This window comes from Podarcis erhardii, assembly GCF_964252035.2.
Source record: "Podarcis erhardii genome assembly, chromosome: 6".
NCBI lineage: Eukaryota > Metazoa > Chordata > Lepidosauria > Squamata > Lacertidae > Podarcis > Podarcis erhardii.
Window position 1 is genome coordinate 84,451,194 of NC_138510.1, and position 21,079 is coordinate 84,472,272.

Below are 21,079 nucleotides of genomic sequence, written 5' to 3' on the forward strand. Positions count from 1 at the left end.
TTTTACTGTATCTCGGGAAAGCCTTCCCTAGAAGTTTAGGGATACAGGAGTAAAATCTCCATCACTTAAGGAGAAAAATTTCACCTTTCCCTTGCTAAAATGTCTATTACATACTATAACTTGTAGCAGATTAGTAATTCAAAGTGTGTTTAAATAGGATTATAAATTGCATCTTTGTCATTGTTATTTGGTTATATTTCCTAGCCATGTGTAGTATTGATTCAACTTTATTACAGAATCTGTTTGAAAGCACAGCTATGGATTTTTGATATTTGTTTAGTTTTGGGTAGGGAAAAATGGATGGATGTGTTTAAGCAAAGCATTCTTCCATAGCTTTCTCTCACACAAAAATTAATCTTTCTAAAGCAGATGAAAATTAGCATTTTGGTTTAGTTCAGACTACTAATTTTCCAGTCATCTTGACAATGATGATGTGAGACTCAACTTTGTGTTTTGTACCTTTATAAAATGTTTGTCCTGCTCCTGGGATAAGTCAGTTGTTGCGTTCCTTTTATTCCACCTCCAGAAATTGTTCAGTTGGAAGAAAACTGATTCTCTTTTGTCTGGTATGTCTCAAATTGTTGGATAAAATGTTTTTCATCTTTGTTATTTATTTATTAACAGCCTCATACTCATCTTTGCTTGGGAATTCTAAGAAACAAAAAAATGTGGCTCTGGAAGATTTAGTCTACCATCTTGATGCAAAATGGCATCCAATCATAGATGAAAACCTGCTCCTTTATCTCAGGAAGTTTCATGCAATATTTAGTAATGATATCTTAATAGAAAGCGAACAAACAAATTTCCAAAATATAAAGCAGATTTGTCTGTTTATTCCTCCAATCTGTAGAACATCCATCATGCCATTGTGCTCCCAAGGTGGTTTCTAAAAATACACAAGCAGTAATAATACATGAAATAATTGAGACTAATCCTAATTTTTCAGTGCTTTGCAATGCATTTCCCCAGAAGATACACATTTTAACCATAAAATGCACATTTTTGTGCACATTTTTGTGCACACTTGTTGCGCGCTACTTTGGAACTGTCAAATTGGATCAGTCGGCTGCAAAAAGTGAAGACAACGAATGCTTCTTCCTTTCCTATCCCTAGCAAAGACTTGAGCAGTGGTTCCTGAGTCTTGGACTCCAGGGATATAAAAGAAAAGAACTTAAAATAAGTGTTGGAACTGTGTTGCAAACAGAGCACACAGTTGGTGCCCCTCTGTGGACAGAAGGCTTTTTGATCCAAGGGAGCGGAAGAGGAATTGAGTCAATCTTTGCCAATTCACCTTCCACTAATTTGTAAGAGCTGGCCTTGACACCAGACTTCTGGATGGGATGGGCAGGTTAAATGGGGGGGGGGGATGTTGGTTCAATGTGAGTGATTTTTTTCATGGGGGGTTGAGTTTTTGTTAATGTTGCTCACTAGCATTTATATGGCTAGTATGTGTGTGTCCCCCCCCCAGGATGTTAGCGTATATGAAATATTAATGTATTATATGGTTTCCCTTCTCCCCCCCACTATGGTATTATGTACTAAAGGTACATAACGTGGGTGGTGCTGTGGTCTAAACCACTAAGCCTCTTGGGTTTGCCAATCAGAAGGTCGGCGGTTCGAATTCCTGCAACAGGGTGAGCTCCTGTTGCTCTGTCCCAGCTCCTGCCAACCTAGCAGTTCAAAAGCACACCAGCGCAAGTAGATAAATAGGTATCACTGCAGCAGGAAGGTAAATGGTGTTTCTGTGCACTCTGGTTTCCGTCACTGTGTCCCATTGCGCCAAAGTGGTTTAGTCATGCTAGCCACATGACCCGGAAAGCTGTCTGTGGACAAACGCCGGCTCCCTCAGCCTGAAAGCGAGATGAGCGCCACAATCCCATAGTTGCCTTTGACTGGACTTAACCATCCAGGGGTCCTTTACCTATTATGTACTGTATATTGTTCTTTGCCATAAGTCACGAGGAGACCTTCAGGTGACAAGCAACTAATAAGTGTAATAAAGACTACAGACACAGCTGTTCTAGAACATTGAGCAAGTCCAAAAGCCAGTCACAGTAGTATAACAGTTGAGGAGGGCCCTGATGCTTGCTGCACCACCAATAATCTGACAAGTACAGAGCTTTTGAACTGATTCAAGGTGATGTTTCTCATTCACACATGCAAATTCCCACACTTGATTTTCCTGCCATCCATTAATCAGCACATTCTGTGTGAATGTGCCCTAACAGCCTGATCCCAATGAGGTAAAAAAGGAATCAGACTTACTCCAAGGAAGTCTGCATAGGATTGCTGCCTGTAGATCTACTTAACTGTTCCAGCAGTAAAGAAGTGGGAAAGAAATTAGGTGAGAACAGCTCCAATGCATAAAAATAGTGTAATTCTTTAAAAGTCAATAAGACACTCTCCCTTATTTAAGAAGTGAGAAGACAGAATGCTTCAAACAATTCTACCTATTAAAAAGCCATTAAACCCGGGGAGGCACAGAAGCATATCCACAACAGCTGTTCTGAGGAAATACTTTGTATTACGAACTATTATTGGAAACTGAAGGTCAAGTAAAACAACACTGTTCACATGAAGTTGTTTTCCTTTTTGTTCCACCTCTCCCTCTCTCACACAAAATGAACAAGACTTTATTCTTTTAAAATGCATCAGATGAAGGGAACATCGGGGAATACACAGTTGAGGCAAAGTCAGTGTGACTATAATTTTGAGGATTGATGGCGGAATAGAAAATGACTTAACACAAAATCCATATAACACACTTCCCTATGGATGTATATCATCTGAAAAATGGGGAAGGGGGGGTGAGATTCCCCCAGTATGAAGGGGACATGAAAATGAATGCTATCATTTAGTTTAGTTATATAACCTAATGGCTTAAAGTGTGAAGCCTGTGGGTTTGGCTAAGGAAGCACTTCTGATCATAATTCAGGAAGTCAGGTTGCTACCAGGTCCTTTTAGGGAGGTTCAACTGAAGCCTTCATTATACATATTTAGGTGTTAGAATCCCTGCTCCATGATTGCAGTCATGGGATTGTTGTTGTTGTTGTTGTTGTTTAAAAAAAAATATTTATTAAAGTTTCAAAAAAAAAGTTACAAGAATAAAGACAAAGAAAATAAAAAGAAACAAAAAATACAAAATACAAAAAAGTAAAAACAAGTCAACCTTTCCATATCTTAACTTTCATTTACTTGTTTCCCTGACCTCCTCACACCTCCATTTTTTGTATTCTAGTTCAATTAGTTATTTCAGCAAATCCTTTCCATTTTTGCTTTTATCTTAATAATTTATCTTAATATATTATAACTTTACATTCTCACCTGTTAATAATCCATCTTTAAATAATCCTACCTTATCTTACCGTAAAATACCTTAAAACTTAAAACTTAATGCTTATTTATACATAACTCCTTATATCATTTCTACTAAAGCCAAACAGTTTCATTCCAACATTTTCCCTAATATTCATTAATTTTACACTAGTTCCCAAAATAAAAGTTTTTCTTTATAGACTCTTCCAATTTTCATCCAACGTCCCTTCTTCCTGGTCTCGGGTTATGTCAGTCCTTACTGTCCATTCCATCTAGTCCATCAACCTGGTAGTCTTATGTCCGAGGCTCTTAAATCTCTTCCATGCTCCTTCTGCAGATCTTCTTTTTCTTGTCTATACTTGCACTTTTCCTTATCTTTTGTTGGTCTCTTTCTTGATTTCTTTCCTTTCTCATTGAGGAGTAGGTCTCTGGGGGATTTCAACCCACAATTATCTCCATCACCCCTCATCAGACTAGCCCATTCCCCACAGTCCCACTCCCCACAGTCATCAATATAATTCAAAAAATATTTAACAGCATATTTCAAAATCCCTCCAAAGTTAAGAGCCTCCTCAGCTCCAGACTCCCTCTGGCCCATTCCAAATTCAATCTTCCAAAACAACGGCTTATGCTCCTGCAGGGCCTCGGATCTCTCCATTTGTATTGCTTGAGGTACAACCGCAACCTCCTCCATTATCATCTGCCCTTGCATTTGCCCAGTTGAACCAGTTTCCTGAGTTGGTCCCTGTATAATTTCTGCATCAGTATTCCCTGTTTGTCCACATTCACTGACTACAACAGTCATCAAATCCAACTTCTCATTCATCAAATCCATCTTCTTATGCAGCTGCTCCAGCAAAGCGCTTGTCTTGCAAAAAGCAAGCACCAAGACTTCTTCCAAACACATTTTTATTCAAGGTCGCAGTCTGTTTCCACGATCTTAATCTCACAGCTGTGAAGTCCCCAAGTAAACTGCAGCAACAATTTAACAAGCTCCCTCTAGAGGAGACAATTTCTATTTGTGTCCATCTTTTTAAAGCATGTCCAACAAAAGAAAGTTACTTTCAATTTTCAAATATTTTGTTTCTTTAGAATGCAAAAGGCAACATTGGAATCAGTTTGTTTCTATTTTTTAGCTATCTGTCAAGATGTTCCATTCACAGTCAATGGACGTCTCCAACAATTTCTGTCTCTGACCCCCGTTCCCAGGTTTGAGGCGGTGGAAACTTATTTTTCTTTACTCCCTCTCCTGCAGGCTTAAACAGTCAAATCCCCCCCCCTTTTCTCCTGCGTCCAAGGGGGTTTTAGTGGTTATAAATGAAGGAAATTTCGACCTTTACAAAACAACTTTCCAGGCTATTAGCTTACAAGGTTTTTGCTTCAGTCTGTTTACAAAAAGCGGAAGACAGACTTCCTGTTTTGAACCTTCCCGCTTCGATGCCAAATTAGGATGTTTCTTGATCCAATTTTCCGTTTCTACTCACGGGTACTTGTTGACAGGAAAAAGTCAGCGCTCTCCGGCAATGGCTATGCGGCTTCCCTCCGTGAAAATAGCAATCAGTTTGCAGCACCGCGCCACTCACCCTACTTCGCTCCGGAGCCCCAAAATGGGGTTCCCCGCAAGTAGGGGAGGCGCTCCGGGTGCTCTGCTGAACCCCGCGTTCCCAGGCTTCCTCCACCTGGGATTTCTAGCGGGTCCCCACCCTCGCCGCGGCGGGAAGACCCAGTTTCCACAGAGCCAGTTCCTCCAATCGGAGGAACTCCGCCATTCACCGATGGCGCTAACCCGGAAGTCCTGCAGTCATGGGATTGTTGTCTATCACATGGCGGTATATGTTTTGACTCCACAGAGTGGGAAGTGACGGAGACAGGATGTTTGTGTTACTGTGTTCCGTGAAGTGGGACTATGGTCCTTTGTTCTTTTTCTCTTTGCTGTCTGATGCTAGAGAGAGAGGGAGCCATGTTGCAGTGCTCCGTGTGTGTTTATATGTAAATAAAGTAGATTAGCCAAAATGCTGAGTTGCTGAGGTCTGTCATGCAAACTGTGCAGACTCTGCGGATCCCTAAATGTGTCAGTGTCTGTTGGCATTGGTCTCTGTGATGTTCGGGCAGAAGAAAGCTTTTAAAGCTCCCAAACAACTGACCAGGAGGGAGAGAACATGCCAGTCATGTATGTGTCCCTACCAGGGTCCTACTCGAGTGTAGGATGAGCTCCTGACATTAGGCACCTCGCAAAGGTGTTCCTCTTTAACCAGGTCTTTGACTGATTGACACCTAGTGCCATTTCAAAATGTGTTGGAGAGGTGGGGAGGTTACTTGGTTGTTTTTGTTTTCCATTTTATTTATTTATTATTATGCATTTTGCGTTTTTATATTGTGATTTTATGTTTTAACCTCCCTGAGACCTGCAGGTATACGGCGGTATACAAATAATAATAATAATAAACCAACCACCCCCCACTAAGCCCAGTATGGATTTCATTGCATCAAGGCATTTCTCCCCCCCCCCTTCTCACTGATTCTATGGCAATGGTGATCTTGGGTGTTGCACTGGGCCAAAAACCTAGCCTTCAATTTCTCTCATGAAAGAGGATTCTGATTTTCTGACAGACTCACATGGCAGTTTAGAACTTCCTTACAATTCTGTGAGTCACAAGGGCTGTCCCAGAACACTAAAGGTCTCATGGTTCTAAAACTGTTGAAATGGCAGGAACATGGGGAAGAGGTGATACATTGGTGAGGCTCCATATCCTCCTCTCCTTCTCTCCCCTGTAATGGCAGAGCTTGTAATTGGTTGATACTCTTTTAGTGATAAGGACCTGGTAGTTTGAGGACTTACTCTAGGGCTACCTGACCTGGGCAGTTTCTTAGGCCTGCTGCTTCAGTTTTGACAGAAGGTCTTAGAGGCTCCTCTGAATTTTTATTAAAATGTTTCCCATTGTTGGTGTCTGTTCTTGGGCCAATAAACTGTTCATCCTCTATGCCTTCCTGTCCACTGATACCTCTTCCTAAAAATTCCCACTGTTTTCATTTCTCCTTGAGGAAGGATCAGCTCAGAGTTTTGCAGGGGTTGATCTCAGAGGGGCTACATTCATGTGTTTATGCACATTTAAATGCATCACCCATCCCAAAGGCTCAGGTGGGCTTTTTTTCTGCTCCGCTTCCTTGCATTGTTGCTTTCCTGAATTAATTTCTGAATCTTATTTCCAGGCTGGAATGAGAAGAACAAGAGGAGAAGGAAGAAAGAACAGCCCCCCCCCCGAAAAAACCCCCACACTTACCCTGGGCTTTGTTGTATGTTATATGTAAAATAACTGGACTTGTTCTGCACTACAACCAAGTTATCAGTTATGACCACCGAAGCATGATGTTGCTGCTGAGCGTCAAAATCTCTTTCCATGCTTGCATGTGTTCGCATTGACAGCTTGGCACCTAACAAAAGACAAGTAGGCAAGCTTCAAATTAGACCATTTGTTCCCCTTTATTAACGAAGCAAAATAAAAGCCCCCCACTGGCAGGCTGCCTGTATAAGCTGTCCCTTCAGCACCACACAGCATAGGCATTAATTAAACCAGTGACTTCTCCCTACCCTCTCTCTGTAATAAGATGCAATGATGCAAGTTAAAGTGAATTTTCTCTAAAGCTGACCCTCGCCCTGGTATTTCTAAGACATTGCGATTTGCATTATCGATTTTGTTAAATGAAGAGAGAGAGAAAAAGTTAGCTACTTGTGCTCACCTTGACTAAACGTCAAAGTCCTTAGAATGCCACTGACAAGAGAGGGAGAGTTTATTTTCAAATTCCGCATGCATTCAAGCTAAATGAAACCACTGGGATCAAAAGAAAGTCCCAGATCATATTGCATTGTGATGCTAGTATATTTTAAAACCTTCGTTTACTGTGGACATGCCAATTATGTACACCAGAAGTTACTTTTGCAGTTGTTTCTCTTTCCCCAGCAAACAGCAAAATTATATTTCTGTCAGCATATTCATAGCAGCTGCTTCGTACAACAATTCACAGGATAGTTTGAGGAAGCAATGACAACATACTGGTGTTTGTTGAATTTCTCTCTTGCCTCTTTCCAAGCAGCTCAGGGCAGAATACATGGTTGTTTCACAGAAACCTTGTGCAGTAGGTTAGGCTGAGAGACTGTGATGACCCAGAATGTTTTATGTCTGAGTCAGGATTTGAGTCCAGATCTCCACAGTCCTAGGCCAGCACTCTGTGCCATTAGCCTGTAGCAAAGTTAGGGCCAAATGCTGCAAATGTATAGTTCTACATGTAAAAGGGGCACTGGTGGCGCTGTGGTTTAAGCCACTGGGCCACTTGGGCTTGCCGATCAGAAGGTCGGCAGTTCGAATCCCCATGACAGGTTGAGCTCCTGTTGCTCTGTCCCAGCTCCTGCCAACCTAGCAGTTCGAAAGCATGCCAGTGCAAGTAGATAAATAGGTACCACCAGTGGCGTAGCGTGGGTTGTCAGCACCCAGGGCAAGGCAAGTAATTTGCGCCCCCTAACCCGTGGATTTTAGCAGGGGGCAGAGAGCTGCGAGTGCGAGTGCGCCCCCCCCCAGATGTTGTGCCCGGTGCGGCCGGCCCCCCCTGCACCCCCCACGCTACGCCACTGGGTACCACTGCACTCTGGTTTCCATCACAGTGTTTGTTCTGTTGTGCCAGAAGCGGTTCAGTCATGCTGGCCACATGACCTGGAAAGCTGTCTGTGGACAAACACCAGCTCCCTCAGCCTAAAAGTGAGATGAGTGCCGCAACCCCAAAGTCGCCATTGACTGAACTAAACTATTCAGGCGTCCTTTATCTTTCTTTTTTACCACTTCCGCGGGTGGCGCTGTGGGTTAAACCACAGAGCCTAGGACTTGCCAATCAGAAGGTCAGTGGTTTGAATCTCCGCAACAGGGTGAGCTCCCTTTGCTCGGTCCCTGCTCCTGCCAACCTAGCAGTGCAAAAGCACATCAAAGTGCAAGTAGATAAATAGGTACCGCTCCGGCGGGAAGGTAAACGGCGTTTCCGTGCGCTGCTCTGCTTTGCCAGAAGTGGCTTAGTCATGCTGGACACATGACCCAGAAGCTGTACGCCGGCTCCCTTGGCCAATAAAGCGAGATGAGCGTTGCAACCCCAAAGTGGGCCACGACTGGACCTAATGGTCAGGGATCCCTTTACCTTTACCTTTACCTAGAACAAATGCAGATTGTGCACAGATGTATGTAAGAGGGAAAAATGTGGTGTGAGCTTCTGTTCATGTGTCGGTCCCACATGTTAGGGACACCAATCACTTTAGGTGTCCCCCATCCTTTGACTATCCAGCACAGGAGCCGGAGATCACAGACTGAAGTTTCCTTATAGGCAAGTGTGGACAATGCATAGTGGAATCCACACAGGAAGTGGAGCTGGCACTAGGCGTGGCCCTAAAAACATGGCATCAAAGCCACCCACCCCAGTCAACACCCAGTTGCCCTATATGTGGATAAGAAATGAACAAGTTTCAACCCTGAGATTAGAATCTATTTTACCATTTTTATTTTTTATTTTTTTATTTTCAATGCAAAATTACAACAAAATTACAAACATTGAATCCCAAATAAAACAATACAAACAAGAAAAAGAAACGAAAAAAGAACAAAAAACAAAAAAATACACATCCAGAAATAAAACCATATCATTCTAATCTAGTCATTACATACATATACACATATTGACTTCCTTCCTCTGTTCTAAGACCTCAAAATTTTTACTCTTTCTAAGTTGTCTCTAATGTAGATTACTTCTATCTTTATACTTTTTACACCATTTTTCTCTTTCTTTAACCCCGCAAAGCATCATTCATTACATACCGATATTTAATGTGATATTAAATTTACGGCATGCTACACAATCAGAGAAAATTTGATGAAAATGGTGTACCAATGGTACTTAACTCCGGTAAAATTGGCTAAAATTTCCAAATTAAAATCAAATACCTGTTGGAGATGCAAGAAAGAAATAGGTACAATGTTCCCATGTGGTGGGAATGCCGACCTATTAAACAATTTTGGAATGAAATATATGAAGAAATCAAAAAGATGTTTAAAATATCTTTTAGTAAAAAACAGGAGGCATTCCTTTTAGATATAATCATAAACGATATTTCTGACAATCAAAGGAAAGTATTCCTCTGTGCAACAACAGCTGCCAGGATGCTTATAGCAATAAATTGGAAAGGGAGAAAAATGCCATCAATGAAAGAATGGCAAATTAAATTTTGTGAATATATAAAACTGGCAAGACTCACAGCATTCATAAGGGGACAATCGGACCAAAAATTATTAAAAGAATGGGGATGCGCTAAAGAGTATATGAAAAAACATTGTTCTGGAGTAATCATATCTGGTTTTTTTATTTTTTAATTGTTGTAGCAATATTTCAAAAAGATGTGAACTACCCAAATGATATGCTAGTTACAAATAGATTTTGTAAGTGACAGACGGGATACTTCTTGTAAACATCCTCCCCCCTTTTCCCAGTGAAAACTGCCCATTTCTTTTGGCAATCGGAAGGCCTCAAAAACGACATTTCTAGTTTGTGTTGTGCAGAGATCAGTTGACCATAAGAGGAAGGCAAGCAAAGTCATTTGAGAATGAAGCAAGAAGAAGAAAACATAAATTAATTAAAATGAACCCCATAAAACTATCAAAGATGGGAGAGCCTCCTTGATGCTGCTAAAATATGAAATAATACAAGTGGCTTGAGCTCATCAAACCAGTCTGTCCAAAAATTCAAAATTTGTTTCAGCTTCTCTGAAGCTTTCCTACCACAGCAAGTCTTATTCGGTTATGTGTGTGTAGACAGCACCCACCTTCATTCTCATCTCAAAAAGGCTTTTTGAGTTTAGCAAAGTCATATCAGCTTCGTGCTGCAGTAAGAGCAATTGCTTTGGGGAGGCCTCTGCCTGCTACAGATGTGCTATTGCTTAGTGACTCAAAGAGGATCAAACCAGCTCCAAGAGAATCACGGAGGGAATACATCATCTGATATGTGAAGTGTTTACAATAAGCTGAGCAGCAGGGAAGTGACCTATTACCAAGCATCTAAAACAGAATGTTGACTTATTTGTTCCTTCGCATCTGTCCCTTGAGGTAGCACCTAAATCCTACTGTTATTTATTTAGGAAGTTTTTCTTTCTGCGCCAGGCAGGGCTTTCTTTCTCTTCAGTTTGGTTCCAGCTGTGACAACTCTCATGGAGAAACTAATTCAACTCCTAGTGGGTGTATGATCCTGTGGTATGTCTGCAGGTGGTTGTGTTACAAAGGCAAAGACAAAACCAACTCAGAGCTGGTTTGCAGCTCAATCATGAACACATTTCCCCCCCTGCAATGCACGCAGGAAAACAATGGATAGATAGCATGCCCCTTGTGTGAAAATAGTATGATGTCTGGTTTGCCACAATGCCTCACCTGTTGGGAAGCTCCTCTGCTATCATTTCAAATGGCAAGCCATACTTATGTTTCAACAGAAATAGGGATGGCATGGTGTGACAGCAAAGGCTGCAGCTTGAACCATGAGGGGAAAGGAAGGCAGCAGCAGCAGGAGCAACAGCACCAGCAGCAACAACAACAACAACAACAACAATAATAACAATAATAATTTATTATTTATACCCCGCCCATCTGGCTGGGCTTCCCCAGCCACTCTGGGCGGCTTCCCCAAAAATTAAAATACTATAATACATCAAACATTAAAAGGTTCCCTAAACAGGGCTGCCTTCAGATATCTTCTAAAAGTCTGATAGTTGTTGTTCTCTTTGACATCTGGTGGGAGGGCATTCCACAGGGAGGGCGCCACTACCGTCAAGGCCCTCTACCTGGTTTCCTATAACTTGGCAGTGAGGGAACCACCAGAAGGCCCTCGGTGCTGGACCTCAGTGTCCGGGTAGAACGATGGGGGTGGAGACGCTCCTTCAGATATACTGGACTGAGGCCATTTAGGGCTTTAAAGGTCAGCACCAACACTTTGAATTGTGCTCGGAAACATACTAGGAGCCAATGTAGGTCTTTCAAGACCGGTGTTATATGGTCTCGGCGGCCGCTCCCAGTCACCAATCTAGCTGCCGCATTCTGGATTAGTTGTAGTTTCCGGGTCACCTTCAAAGGTAGCCCCACGTAGAGCGCATTGCAGTAGTCCAAGCGGGAGATAACCAGAGCATGCACCACTCTGGCGAGGCAGTCTGCAGGCAGATAGGGTCTCAGCCTACGTACCAGATGGAGCTGGTAAACAGCTGCCCTAGACACGGAGTTAACCTGCACCTTCATGGACAGCTGTGAGTCCAAAATGACTCCCAGGCTGCGCACCTGGTCCTTCAGGAGCACAGTTACCCCATTCGGGACCAGAGAATCCTCCACACCTGCCCACCTCCTGTCCCCCCAAAACAGTACTTCTGTCTTGTCAGGATTCAACCTCAATCTGTTGAACCTCAACAACACAATACCCTCCTCCTTGTCACTGCCACCAAGCAAATATCTCCTCCCCATCCTTGATAGCCTCACTACAAAGCATATTGAACTTTTGGACATTTACTGACTCCTTGTATTGCGTTGAGTGGCAGAGCACCTAGGTGTGAGGTGAGTAACAATGGTTCAGACCATCACTCCCCCTCCCCCCAAAACCCCCAATCTATATTTTTACTTTTTAGCAACGCAACAAGTTAAACCATTTCTAAGCAGGGGAGGCTTTGCCGTTTGATTCATTACCCATTAGAACAAATAATACCTACACATTTTCTAGACTATTTCCCTAACCCTGGGAACGACTTTGTAGCTGATGAATTCATCTATCAAACGAAGCATCCCACTGATGCAAACTGCCAGCTGACCCCCCGCCCCTTCTTGGTTCACAGTGTAAAATACGGAGGTGATACAATAAGGTGTCCAACTTCTGACAGGTGTGCCCTGTTCCTTTTGTATTACTCTGTCAAGTACTGCAGGGGGAAGCATGAGAGAAAATGTCAAATTCCCCTAGGGAAAAGCAGCGTTGGCCTCAGGGCCGTCTTAAGGATATGCGGTAAAAGGTAAAGGTAAAGGGACCCCTGATCATTAAGTCCAGTCGTGGCCGACTCTGGGGTTGCGTCGCTCGTCTCACTTTATTGGCTGAGGGAGCCAGCGTGCAGCTTCCGAGTCATGTGGCCAGCATGAGTAAGCCGCTTCTGGCGAACCAGAGCAGTGCACGGAAACACCGTTTACCTTCCCGCTGGAGCGGTACCTATTTATCTACTTGCACTTTGACATGCTTTTGAAATGCTAGGTTGGCAGGAGCAGGGACCAAGCAACGGGAGCTCACCCCGTTGAGGGGATTTGAACCACCGACCTTCGGATCAGCAAGTCCTAGGCTCTGCCGGGGTGCAAAGATTCACCCGGCACCCCCCCCCCCCAGTTGCCCAAAGTGCACAGCAGAGCTGGCCTGGCTGGCTGCCTCAGCAGCAACAGAGGAGCCCGAGGTGGCAGCAGAGCAAGGCCGGGGCCAGACGCTGGGGGGAGGGGGGGCAAGCAGAGCCCAGTGCAACAACAGTGAAGTCTGAGGCTCGTGTGAGCAGCATGCACTGAGCGGGCCTCTTGACGGCCCGCGAATCCCAGGTGTGCAGGATGGTGGAGCAGAAGAGTTGTGGTGCTCTGCCGGGCTCTGTTCCACTTGGAAGCGGCTGTCGGCTCTCCCAATCCCTGGACTCCAAATCTTGGCCCCAGACTCTCAGCCTGGTACCCCTGAGAGCCGGCACCCAGGTGCCCCACACCCCTAGCACCTATAGGTAAGATGGCCCTGGTTGACCTCTTTAGATGCCCCCCATCTGCCAACATCCTCATATTGTTCCTGCAGTTCTAGAACCCTGAGAACCTTGAGGAAGAAATAAATTGGGAGAGAAAAACCTTTCTTGACCTGTGACCTTTCTACTTTCCTCTTCTGATAGCTCTCCCTGCTCAGGGAAAGAGGTTTAGTCAGATTCTGAGTCAGTGCCAGACCTGTGAAAAAGGAGTGTGCTTCCCCACCCCCACCCCCCGTTGCCAAGAGACAGAAGGTAATGGTGACTATGAGGTCACTTCATTTTCCTTCTTTGAAAAAGGTTCAAGAGCCAGATAATTCCCCATTATGATGTAATTCAGAAAGAGGGTAAGACCAATGCCTTTGTGTCCTATGAATCTGCCACTGCAGATTGTATGACGGTGACTTACTCATATTACATTTCTTATATCTTTTCCTCTCAAGATGTCATTGGGGTAGCCTGCCAGTAGCTGCTTCCTTTGCAATGACTTTCCTGGTCTATTCCATTTCTGGTCCATGGCAGGAACTTTATATGGACTCCCTCTCCTAGGCACATAAAGTTCAGAAGAAAAGATGTTCCCCCAAGCAAGGAACCATAGGAGCCAACTCCTAGAGGCCGTGTGGGATTTGGCCCCCCACAATAAAATATTTGAGGGGGCCGGGCCCCCACAAAGTTGATGGGCATTCCCATTCAAATGGGGGGTGTGTGTGCACTGTGTCACATTATCAGTTATGTGGGGCAGGGCTTATCTGGGCCCCCACCATATATTTTTTCAAGTTGGCACTGCAAGGAACTGACATGACTCAATGCCTAAGGGGAGAGAGCTTGTCTACACAGGATCTCTGACTCCATTGTGGCTGCAAAAGGCAAGGCGCATTGGTGAGGCACTATTGGTGGGACAGAGCAAAGATGCTTTCCTGACTTGGTGTCCTTCAGACCTTGTCTCCACTCCCAGTCCAATATGGGTGGGGAGAAGAAGACTCAGATCTGCTGTGGCTGACCTGAAGTGTGTCCAACTGTTTGGGCTAGCTTTTCACTCCACGAGGTAAGGAATAGCTCCAGTCCAGGGGTCTGCTGGGAAGCACTTGATGTTCCTGAGGCATGGGCATGCTGCTCTTCCTTGTGGAGTCCGTCTGCTTGTTCCAGGTAACCAGGGACATTTTTACCATTGGGTGTAGTGTCGCGGTGAGCCAGGGTGCCAAGCAGTGGAGGGCACCAGGCGGAGAGTCCAGGGATAGGAGAGTAGGGAGGTAAGCGAGGCGGAGCGGGGGCTTGGTGCCTGCGTGCCTCCAGCACCCGTCGAAGGTGGGAGGACTCCGGATGCTTTCCTGCAGTCTGGAGCTATCTCCACTGGCTCCACAACACACCACCTCCTCAACTGCATGGTGTGTGCTTGCATCCCAAGCTCTGCGCCTAATAAACGTGACTCTACCACCATTCCCCCCCATCCACTCTACCTTGAAAGATCCCCATGCTTGAGGCTACACTCTGCAACTGCTGCCCCCAGTGCCCCTCCCGCCTTCCCCTGCTTCTCCACTGCCTTGTATGGAGCCTGCCTCCTCCCGCTGCCCCCACCACCTCTGCACTCCTTCACACAAACGTGGTTCCTTCCCCTCCCCGATCTCCTCCCAGTCACGCTCTCTCCTCTCCCCCCCTACCCAAGCAAGGATGGTGAGACTGCGGCTGAGTGAGCGCACTTCTCTGCTGCGGTGACGCGGACGACCCAGCTCGCATTGCCTGTCCCTGCCCAGATGAAGACGAAGAAGAGGAGGAGTTTGGATTTGATATCCCGCTTTATCACTACCCGAGGGAGTCTCAAAGCGGCTAACATTCTCCTTTCCCTTCCTCCCCCACAACAAACACACTGTGAGGTGAGTGGGGCTGAGAGACTTCAGAGAAGTGTGACTAGCCCAAGGTCACCCAGCAGCTGCATGTGGAGGAGCAGGGAAGCGAACCTGGTTCACCACATTACGAGTCTACCGCTCTTAACCACTACACCACACTGACTCTCAGATGAGACCCCCGCCTGCCCCCATCGCGCCCGCCTGCCCAGCCCCACACCATGATCCTACCATGGGAGCCAATGCCCGGCCGCACGCGAACAGCATGGGGCGGCAGCGAGAGGGGGCGGGAGCAACCATTCCCAAAAAAGGTCAACAACTTTGGGGTCCCTTCCTTAAAACAGCTCAACAACTCTGGGAAATGGGGGGGGGCGGAGCGATCTTTGCTCCATGGCACTGGATATGCTTAAGATGGCCCTGAAAGTAACCCTAGTTCATTCAGTTCAGCAGTGTTGTGGGGTGGTGGAAATCTAAGCTGAGAAGCCTAAAACAATGCTCTTGTTTCTTAGCCCCAAACCAGGTGGAAATTATTCCATGCCCTAGTTAGGGAAAGGAGAAGAGGGAAGGCAAACAATGGGAAACCAAAAAGCAGGGAGAAATAACTTTCGCATAAACAGCTTGAGGATCTGCTCCACCACAGTCCTGCTAACCGCAAGCCAGACAGGTCCTGTCTGAGGCTGCCAGTCCTGTCTGTCCACCAGAGGAGCTTCTTCCAAAAGTAGAAGACCACTCCAGTCTGGAGCTTCTAAACAATAGGTCTCTAGAGACTTGTCTCCAGGGAGCTTACAATCTAAATTTTGACCGGTGAACACCAACTGGGGGAAAATGGAAAGGGTAGAAAGGGTACAAATTAAAGTTTGGGTTCGGGTTTGAAACGAGGTTAAGGCAAAGGCTTCAGTGGAAGAGGTGGCATGGAGTTATGGTTTGAGGGAAAAAGTGGAGTGGCACTGGGTGGGTGTTTAGAGAGGCATTGCTATCATAATTCCATCATAATAGGTGGAACGGGCAAAGTACTATAAGAAAAAACAATTGCCATTACATAAAGGCAAAGGCAAAACCACAGATGTCTTTAATATAATTCTATTAATTTACGCACTTGAGATTGCAAAGCACAAAATTGACCAGAAAGCTCAGGAACCAAGAAGACCAAAACTTTAGCTAATAATGGGGGGGGGGGATATATAGTTTATCTTGCAGATGAAAACTTTAGCAGGATTGCAATAATGCTTGTAATGTAGCAAGTACTATGGAGATAATGAAGTGATATAAAAAAATGGACTATTGAATAATATGCAGTTGAAAAGGTTAACAATAAGACCCATGGAGGGGAAGATGGGAAGTCCAGAGATTCGGAGGAATCTACAAATAATTTCAGACTTGTAAAATCAAATAAAAATACATATTTTTATTTTTATTTTTAAAAAAGAAAGATTGCACAGCACTTGCAAACATCTTTGAATATATTAAGGACTTTCTTTCCCCTTCTTTTTCTTCAGCAGGAAGAAATGGCCTGGCTCACACTGCCTTGAGTACGATAAACCCTGGCTTTGGTCCATGGAAAAGCTGGAAAAGAGCTTGCATAATGTCCCAGGGTACCATATCCCAGGAAATAAACCATATTCAGAGGAGAACATTCATAATTCAGGGTGTGAAAACCTGGCAGCTGCAAGAGGCTAACTTTGTGCAACACAAAGATTGCTTGGACAGCCTGGGAGGCTGGTGGGCTTGATGTCAATGCTGTTGTTTTTATCTATCCAGATGCAGATTCAAGAACACAATATGCATCTGCTTTCCCAACCAACAAGGGGAGGGGGTTGATAATGGAAAGAAGACTACTACTTATGTTAAAGAATGGTTCAATTCAGGCAGATAGGAAAATGTGAACAGCCTGTACATGGAGGAAGTATTCCGGAATCCGCAACCTGCAATTGTCCCGCTGAAGGCATTTATTCAAATTCCCTTTGAGAGGCTGTTGTTTTGCTTTCTTTCAGGACGGCTATGCCATTGCCTTCCAAGTTTAGAAAGATCTATTTGGGAGCACAGCCTATGGGGATTTAGGTTGGTCTTTTCAATAAGAGGGGAAGGGCATGGTGTCAACAACAACAACAACAACAACAACAACAACTTTTATTTATACCCCGCCCTCCCCAGCCGAGGCCGGGCTCAGGGCGGCTAACAACCAATAATAAAAACAAGTTGAATGAGTACAACTTAAAAACAAGATTAAAATACAACATTAAAACATTAAAAACATTAAAATGCAGCCTCATCACAGGAGAAGAAGGGGGGGAAAGAAAGAATGGGAGGGAATCAAATTGACTCCAAGCCAAAGGCCAGGCGGAACAATTCTGTCTTATAGGCCCTGCAAAAAGAAATCAGATCCTGCAGGGCCCTGGTCTCGTGAGACAGAGCGTTCCACCAGGCCGGAGCCAGTGTTGAAAAAGCCCTGGCTCTGGTTGAGGCTAATCTAACTTCCTTAGGGCCCGGGACCACTAGGGTGTTGCTATTTATGGACCTTAAGGTCCTCCATGGGGCATACCAGGAGAGGCGGTCCCGTAGGTACGAGGGTCCTAGGCTGTGAAGGGCTTTAAAGGTCAAAACCAGCACCTTAAATCTGACCCTGTACTCCACCGGGAGCCAGTGCAGCTGGAAAAGCACTGGGTGAATATGCTCCCATGGCATAGACCCCGTGAGGAGCCTCGCTGCAGCATTCTGCACCCGCTGGAGTTTCTGGGACAGCTTCAAGGGCAGCCCTGCGTAGAGCGAATTACAGTAGTCAAGCCTGGAGGTGACTGTTGCATGGATCACTGTGGCCAGGTCAGGGCGGGAAAGGTAAGGGACCAACTGCTTGATGCGGCGATGGTGGAAAAAAGTCGCCTTGGCTGTTGCTGTAACCTGTGCCTCCATGAAAGGGAGGCATCAAGGATTACACCCAAACTCTTAATGGAAGGCAATGGCACTAACTGGGCCCCCACAAGAGAAGGGAGTTGGTCTCTCATCCCCATACCATCCCGACCCAGCCATAGGACCTCTGTCTTCAAAGGATTTAGTTTCAGTCGGCTCCCACGAAACCATCCAGCCACAGCTTCCAAGCATCTGGTCAGTGTGTCTGGGGCCGAGTCGGTGTGGCCATCCATCAGCAGATAGAACTGAGTGTCATCAGCATACTGGTGACAGCCCAGCCCAAAGCTCCGGACAATCTGGGCAAGGGAGCACATAAAGATGTTAAAAAGCATCGGGGAGAGGATTGCGCCCTGCGGCACTCCACACACCAAGGAGTGGCGCGACGACATTGTCCATAAGCAAACAGCCTTCCTTTCAGCATGGCCAGAGAGAAAACATTCCACTGAAGCAAATGGCACTGTGTATGTGAACCATTTAGGCAGCCGTAACAAATCATCATACCATTACCACAATTAGACTAGAGACAAATTAGTGTTGTTGATTATCCAGAGAGCTGGAGATGGCCTGAAAGAGCATAGCTGTCTGCTGTGTTGCACAAGACACACTCATATATTTATTTCCTAGAATCACAGCATTCAAAGGGATCTACATGAGTCCAACCATCCAGGCAAGATGTGCAATGCAAAATGAAACTACAGAATTCCTGATGGAAGGCCATCTACCCTCTGCTTAAACACCTCCAGTGAAAGAGAACCCACCAGAGGCTGTCTGATCCACTGTTCCATCGCTCCAACAATAAGGACATTTCTCCTACTGTTTGGCCAAAACCTGCTTCCTTAATATTTCCATGTATACTTCCTGCCTTCCAAAAGCAGAATGGATGAAGCCATAACCAAAGCAACTTGCATCATATGCTGGATCATGCAGTGCTGAACAAGTAAAAAGGTTTTCACCTGATTCCAAAATGACATCTAACCTGATGCAGGTGGGCATAGGTGAGGAGGCTAATCCATCAACTGGGCACCATGACTGAAAATGCCATCTGCTGGACATAAACTAACCTAAAATGGCAGAAGGTCAGGTAGAAGAACCTCATGTGATGGCTGCAGAGCTCAGACAGCAGGCTTATGGTGTTCCATCCTGCTGTTGTTGCTGGTAAATGGATTTTGAATGATTATCACCATCACTTAAAATTCGGCAAAAATGCTTTGAGCAGAGCTTATAGTAGGACAGAAGAAATGAGTATATATACCATGGCCAATTTATTTGCTAGACAACTTTAAAACTTGGTCTGCGTGTGTGTGGGAGGGAGGGTGATTTTACATTAATCCAGTGGTTCCCAACCTTTTTTTGGCCATGACCCACCTAAACACCTGTAAAATCCTGGTGCCCCCCCCCCCATGACATATAATTCTTATTCAAAAAGTGAACTCATATTCATGTGGAGGAAGCCTTAAAGGCCATTAACGTGGTCTAAACAAGCTTCCAAGTTGTCCCCCTTAAAAATCAAATTGCCCCCCTGTGGGGCGTGTGCCCCACGTTGGGAACCATGGCTCTAATCAAATATTTAGGCTACGCATGCACAACAATTAGTGTAACTGACTACTTTGTTTATGTGTGTCAGGCAGCAGAGGAAGCAACCCTCACGGCAGGTTGCCAGGAATAGGTAAGACAAGGAAAAGCTCTTACCATCTGCTTTTTTATTCAATATTTACACATAGAGGCTTGGAACGAATGCAGCCTCTTGGAATAATGGCGTTGTCTTGAGTGACTCTCCATCCCCCTTTCCCCCCACTTCCTGATTCATCACGTTCTCCCCTATAGGTGGCACCGAGGGTGCTTTGCTTCCGAGCCCTTTGCTCTACTACTTTCAGGGCTCGCCAGGTTCTGGGAGAGGGGGGAGGGTGTCTGGAATGCTTTCTAAAAACACTGTGTCCATTAGCTGTTGCTCTCCTGGTGCTTCCTCCTCCTCCTCCTCCTCCTCCTCCTCCTCCTCCCCATTATTTCCCAGCTTTTCCCCTCATCTGCCTCTGAGCTGTGATCTCCCTCAAGCTCCTGTTGTAATTCTGAACTGTCTTCTTCTTCTCTGGAAGGCTCAAGCTGGGGAAGCAGTCTCCACCTTTCTTCCTCTGCCCAGTCCCTGACAATGTGTGTGGTGTAGTGGTTAAGAGCGATAGACTTGTAATCTGGTGAACCGGGTTCGCTTCCCCGCTCCTCCACATGCAGCTGCTGGGTGACCTTCGGCTAGTCACACTTCTCTGAAGTCTCTCAGCCCCACTCACCTCACAGAGTGTTTGTTGTGGGGGAGGAAGGGAAAGGAGATGGTTAGCCGCTTTGAGACTCCTTCGGGTAGTGATAAAGCGGGATATCAAATCCAAACTCTTCTTCTCTTCTTCATTCATAATTTTATTGAAACAATAACTATTCTGAGAATACCATTAGAATTGCGTAAAAATTAGGATTGATGTGCGGGTGCTGGGAAGGAGGAAGGGGCAGCATAAGTTTCAGAATGGGAAATGATAGAAAGCACAGAGGAGGCTATGGGTCAATGTGCCCAGATGTATTTGTCTCATCTTGCCTTTTTTGCAATCCTCCAATGCTTCTTAGAGCCATGCAAATATATCTAGATGAAATAGTATGGGATACAGACAAGTTATTTCTCACATCTATTGGGAACAACATTAATGTTAACAAAATTGCTTCATTAACTAGAAGCACTTCGCAGGTTGAAACTGCTATATCAGAAGACTAAAGATTTTTGACATTACAGCTTACTGAAGATATGGAGCAAATGGAATAGGAAAAGATTTAGAAGTATTATGTTCTGCAAATAACCTGATCAGAGTGGGTAGAGAGAAACCAATGAATCAAGCTAAGCATGGATTTTTCTTTCCCCTCTTTTTCTAAATGACCTTTCTTAATGGATCTGCAGAAATTCTGATGCAGAGCAGAAATGTGTATATTGTGTCACATCATTCTAAAAGCTGATGTACTGCATTGCAACAATATGAGAAAAAGCAGTAATAAATGGAATCGTGCTTTTTTCAGATGTGTAGCTTGAATATGATAGTTGTTATCTGTATAAATGTACTCTGGTCAGAAGCCTTATGCATTTTCTCAGCATCTGCAAATTCAGCAGACGCCTGATTTCATCACTAGGTTTGCATGTACTGAAAAATTCTGTCCTCAACAATGAGACGGAGAGAGAGAGAAAATG

At 45.0% G+C, this 21,079-nt stretch overlaps 3 long non-coding RNA genes across 4 annotated transcripts in view; 2 read left to right on the forward strand and 1 right to left on the reverse strand.

Moving 5' to 3' along the window:
* LOC309344013 overlaps positions 1–10,929 on the forward strand; it is a 33,882-nt gene extending 22,953 nt beyond the window's left edge. For both annotated transcript variants that reach the window (XR_014157527.1, XR_014157528.1), the window contains exon 3: positions 10,823–10,929. This is a non-coding gene — a long non-coding RNA (uncharacterized lncRNA). The remainder of the gene's footprint in view (positions 1–10,822) is intronic.
* On the reverse strand, positions 803–13,341 carry LOC309344011. Its single transcript, XR_014157525.1, has 3 exons — positions 13,234–13,341; positions 6,597–6,747; positions 803–886 (listed from the first exon to the last, which is right to left on the reverse strand). It is a non-coding gene; the product is annotated as an uncharacterized lncRNA (long non-coding RNA).
* Positions 13,342–13,464: 123 nt separating this feature from the next.
* On the forward strand, positions 13,465–16,589 carry LOC309343997. The gene is made up of 3 exons (XR_014157508.1): positions 13,465–13,517; positions 15,468–15,714; positions 16,455–16,589. It is a non-coding gene; the product is annotated as an uncharacterized lncRNA (long non-coding RNA).
* Positions 16,590–21,079: the final 4,490 nt, after the last annotated feature.